The sequence below is a fragment of the Misgurnus anguillicaudatus genome, chromosome 19 (genome assembly GCF_027580225.2).
Source record: "Misgurnus anguillicaudatus chromosome 19, ASM2758022v2, whole genome shotgun sequence".
NCBI lineage: Eukaryota > Metazoa > Chordata > Actinopteri > Cypriniformes > Cobitidae > Misgurnus > Misgurnus anguillicaudatus.
In genome coordinates, this window is record NC_073355.2 from 40752806 (window position 1) to 40758805 (window position 6000).

Sequence of the window (6000 nt, forward strand, 5' to 3'; positions counted from 1 at the left end):
ATCACGAAGATTACAAATCGGTGATCGGTATCGGCTGCAAAAATCCTGATCGGAGCATCCCTAATTGTAACTGTCCAAATCTGAAAAAACAAACATACCGGGGACAAATATGATGTTATTTAATGTTAAACTATTTGAGTGGCGCTCTGTGGCGCGACAAATTTGAGCAATATCCTGAGTCACAGCGGACAGCCGCCGACGTGCGTACATTCATAGAAAATAATGTGTTATGTTTATATATTCATGGCGGCGCGACGCTTCTGGTCCGTTGTGCGACCCCCTTAAGGATAATTTTTAACCCACATGACAAACCTAACTCAGACAGGTCTTTTATATAAAAATAGGTTTGTAGTTAACAAGTAATATTTCATATTTGTTAAACTTTTATTCATTTTTTTATTGATTATTAAGGTACATAACACAAAATTTTACAAAAATGTAGATTTATAAGAAAAATTGCAGTAACATCTTTTACGGCTCTGTGTGTATTAACAAAACCATCTTAAGTCTTCAAATATTTACCCACCTTATAAACAATGATACATATATTTTGGTATTTCACTTTTTTGTTTATTAAAATTAGCTTTTGATGATTAAACATTTCAAATATAAACATTGTAATACATACTTTGCAGATAAATCAATAAATGTACACACAATCATACTAAATCAATAAATGTACACACAATCATACTAAATCAATAAATGTACACACAATCATACTAAAGAACATACTTATTTTTAGACAAATGATGGAGGTCAAATTTTGCTTATTACAAAATACCTTTAATCAATTATTATTATACTTGTAAATTTTTTTCTTTGTAATTTTTTTCAAGCCAGGGAACATTGTCTAGAATAGTCTAAGAGAGGTTTTTATGAAATACTGCAGCGAATATTGTTCAAGGCAGCTTTTGAGAATGGTTGCTGCTGCTTTAGTTGCAGTTCTTCTATTTTTGTTAAGATGTTTTGGTTCTCCATTTGCAACCTTTGAATCTTTTCATCCATTCTGTAGTTATGCTTTTCATTTATACTTTTTAGCTCTGCTTCCTTCAAGCTAAACTGTTGCTTTAATCTCTCTTCTTTCTGTTTTTGTTCTTCCAGCTCCGTCCGCATACAACTTATCCTATCAGTATTTTTAGTCTCCAGGCTTCTCAGTTGTTCTTGCAGCTGTGATTCCCTCAATTTCAGCTGCTGCATCTCTTGATCAAACACTTCCATCATTCTCTGATATATATATATATATATATATATATATATATATATATATATATATATATATATATATATATATATATATATATATATATATATATATATATATATATATATATATATATATATATATATAATGCTTAGATTTTAATATTGAAAAACACAAAGTCTAATTTTTATGCTGATGACACTTTTATATTGTCCAGCTTCTTCTAAACAACAGTCTGTAGCTTATTTACAATCTGCTTTTGATATAATCCAAAACCGTTTTTGTGCCTTGAAACTGGTTTTAAATGAGAAAAAAACTAAATGCATGCTGTTCTCAAACACTAAAATCTAAACTGAAAACACATTTTCTCTTCAGACTTCCCAAGGTAGTCCGATTACCTCAGTAACGGAGTATAAATATCTCAGTGTTATTGTCGATAACACCACGCTTTGGTTCACATATCAAATGTCTGAGGTAGAAACTTAAGAAAAGATTAGGATTTTATTTTAGAAACAAATCTTGTTTTTCATTTAATGCGAGAAAGAAACTAGTGTTTGCTACTTTCTTGCCAGTTCTTGACTATGGGGATGTAGTGTACCAACATGCACCCTCTCATCTTCTTGTCTCTCTGCTTTGTATCACGGTGCTTTGAGATTCATAACTAGCTGTAGATTTTCAACACACCACTGTGAGTTATACAGAATGGTCGGATGGTCATCATTGACTGTTAGAAGGAAAAAGCACTGGTATCTTTTAATTTACAAAGCCTTATTGGGTTATTTGCCCTCTTATCTTTGCTGTCTTATTAAACAGAAATTGCACTGTCGCTATTTATTGCGTTCTAAAATGACCAATAGTTTGTGTGTGCCTACCAATAGTTTGTGTGTGCCTTATGCCAGAACAGAGATGGGTAAAACATCGTTTAAACATGCCGCAGCCTTGGATTGAAACTTTCTTCAGACTGAAATGAAATTAAAGGCGGAGTCCATGATGTTTGAAAGCCAATGTTGATATTTGAAATCACCTAAACAAACACACCCCTACCCCAATAGAATCTGGACCTTCTGTTGATAGACCCGCCCCACACATACGCAACCCGGCATTTGATTTGATTTGATTGGCTATAAGTGTGTTTTGGTAGTCGGCCCGTCTTCTTTTCCAAAGCGCTTTTCAAACATCGTGGACTCCGCCTTTAACTAACATAATACCATATGGCCAATTTAAATATTTATTAAACAATAGGGGTGTCACGATTCTCCAAATCCTCGATTCGATTACATTTTCAATTCTAAGGTCACGATTCGATCCGATTCTCGATTTTTACATATTTTTTTATATGGCATATAATTTAGACAAAAATGATATGCCATTATTTATTATTATTATTATAATACTTTAACATTAACATGCAGATTGCACAACTCGCATAGGGGTTTGTGGGCTTCACTTAACGCGAGAGCTTGTAGAGAGAGAATTCCTTTTTGCACACACATGGACTATGCGCGGTTGGCAGTTACATGGATCGGGCGGATGACGTGACGAAAAATACTATTTTTATTAAATTCGGTCGACTGCTTGTTATTAGCTGTGTCCTTCTTAGCATGCGACCTCTCTGCCTTTCATAGTGGCAGCCACAGAAGTTCAAGAAGAGAACTGAAATGAGACGGTCTAGCCTTCTGAGGACCCACAATTTGCGTCACCTGCACACGCCCCCAGTAGCGCCCACCGCGCCTGTCAGCAGAAAACAGCAGAGACAATTCTGACTTATTAAAATAAATATGTAATCAGAAAAATATTAATTTATTTTAGAACATATGACACATTGATGTAGATTAATCTATTCAACAGCATATCAAATAATCAACCTAGAAATATACGCAACATAAACAGAATAATATTAACACAAAACGTAACTTATAATACTAAAACAGTGACAAGAAAAAGTTTTCTAATAAATACACACTTTTATTTAATAAAGCTTTTAATTGTTTGGGATATCCTCAGCTGTTAAGGATCCATTCGTTCTATCATTAACAGCGCGGAGAAATGAGGACGCATTTTGACACAGCTCTTATCAACGCTGGCGAAGGAGGTACGTGGCAAACTCAAAAAATGAGAATTAAAAACAAAGGAAATAGAATGTCAGAAAAGGGTTGCCTGGAATAAATTTTACAAAGTGGTAAATCAGGATGACACCAGTGCAGGCTATGTAATTTGTGCGTTTAATTTAGGCTATTTATTTATTTATTTTTGTCCCTGTGCGCCGATCGGAGACGCAGTTCACTGCTGATATTCTAGAGCTTTCTAGTCTCGCGGCTGTCATCAGCAGCGTCTTGCATCGTCCAGTCAGCGGATGGCGGGCGGGTGCGGTTTTGAAAACTGGTCAGAAACGTTGCGGATGGATGGTGGACGGATGATGAGTTTTGTTATGCGGTTGCGGATGAAATAATAGTCCATCCGCGTATCTCTAACATGGACTTAATGCACATGGACTTAATGCGTGTGTCTTGGACTCATAGCATCTGAAATAAATCCAGCATCATAATCAGCTGCGCTTCTCTCTGTCTCACTTGCACGCGCTCTCGCATCTGTCCGAAGTCTGAACATAAACTAAAGTAGTAATCCTTATGTATTTGTTCAGTTTTATGAGTTTCATGCAAGCTGAGGCAAACTATCCTTTTGTTTAATATAACCCGCTGCATCTTTGCGCCTCCCTCACTATCGCGCACGTGCAGAGAGCTGCGCTCTGTCCAAAGTCAGATCACTGTTAATCCTGTTTATGATATGCATTTCAAGGAGTTGTAGCCATACATCCCTCGTGTTTAAAATATGATCGCTTTATGCAGGACAGAAACTCTCTGAGAGTTTTTTCCTCGCTTGGCAAGCCGAACAGACGTGAAATGAGGGCGTGGCAGCATCGACGATCCCATTTTTTAATTCGAAGTTCGAAGCTGTGACTTAATTTCGATCGATTTCGATTTAAAATCGAAATCGTGACACCCTTATTAAACAAATATCTGAGCAAGTTAATGGAGTGTAAATGAGTTTAATGTTTTATTTCATATGTATGTAACTTGTATGTTTGTTATTTGTAACTTCACGCGTTGAAGCTGAAACTGTCTGTGTAAACTGAGTTGCCTATCTTGGCCAGGACACTTGCGCAAAAGAGATTTTAATCTCAGTGAGTTTTTAATTTCCTGGTTAAATAAAGGTTATAAATGTTTTTTTTGGAGAGAAGTGGCTTCTTTGCTGCCCTTCTTGACACCAGGCCATCTTCCAAAAGTCCTCACCTCACTGTGCGTGCAGATGCGCTCACACCTGCCTGCTGCCATTCCTGAGCAAGCTCTGCGCTGGTGGCACCCCGATCCCGCAGCTGAATCCCCTTTAGGAGATGATCCTAGCACTTGCTGGACTTTCTTGGACTCCCTGAAGCCTTCTTTACAAGAATTAAACATCTTTCCTTGAAGTTCTTGATGACCCTTTAAATTGTTGATTTAGGTGCAATCTTAGTAGCCACAATATCCTCGCCTGTGAAGCCATTTTTATGCAGCGTAATGATAGCTGTACGCGTTTCTTTGCAGGTCACCATGGTTAACAATGAAAGAACAAAGATTTTAAGCATCACCCTCCTTTTAACATCTTAAGTCTGCCATTCTAACCCAATCAGGCTGACATAATGATCTCCAGCCTTGTGGTCGTCAACGTTTTCACCTGAGATAACAAGACGATTACTGAAAAGATCTCAGCAGGTCCTTTAATGACAGCAATGAAATGCAGTGGAAAGTTTTTTTTGGGATTAAGTTAATTTTCATGGCAAAGAAGGACTGCAATTCATCTGATCACTCTTCATAACATTCTGGAGTATATGGAAATTGCTATTATAAAAACTTAAGCAGCAACTTTTCCAATTTCCAATATTTATGTAATTCTCAAAACTTTGGCCACGACTGTACTTTGCCGCTTGAACATTTTGAGTTTACTTGCTTCATTCGCACCTGAAATTCTAGTCATTGAGACATTCAAGCGGACATTCGCATCATGGGAGGGGCTTCTGCAACTCCACTTGCTTTCTGTAATCATGTCACTACTAGAGCAAGCTTTTGATTGGTTAACGTGGCTCCGTTTTCCGACAAAGTTCAACATTTTCAACTCACACGTTTTCTGAATCTGGTCTTGTTTGATATCATTTGAATGTCTCAGTGCAAGTGGTACAGCAGTCTCACTCCCACCACAACAGAATTCAATGGTAAAGTGGAACAATAAATTAAGCAAACTTCACTCAATGTTGAGAGACACCTCCCACCTTAGACCTGTAAACCAATCACCCACAGTATACAGATTAGTTACAGCTACTGAGTTCACAAGATCCAATCACTACCAACTTATTATTATTATTATTACAATGCTTTGTTCTCTCTGAATATTTAAGGAAAATTTGCAAAGGGTTCCGGGGGATTTTCCATGTTTAGAAATGAATCCCATTATGTCGTGTCCTTAAGACACAGCGTCGTGTACGTTAGTCTACTCGAGGAATCTGTAGTTAGATCTCCTTGTTTTATTCTGTGTTGCTCAATGCTCTGTAAAATGTTGACACTGCAAGTAATTACGATGTATCCTTTGTTACCGCAAGGTCTGAAATCAGGCTAGGATTTAGTTAGTGCATCAGCTGAGGATTTAAGAGATATGAGTAGCACTTGGGATTAGTTTAAGTGTAGAAGCATGGAGATTAACATTTGTATATTTCCGTTTAACATGTAAGTGTTGTCTGACTGCTTTAAATAGGGTCCGCCTCAAAC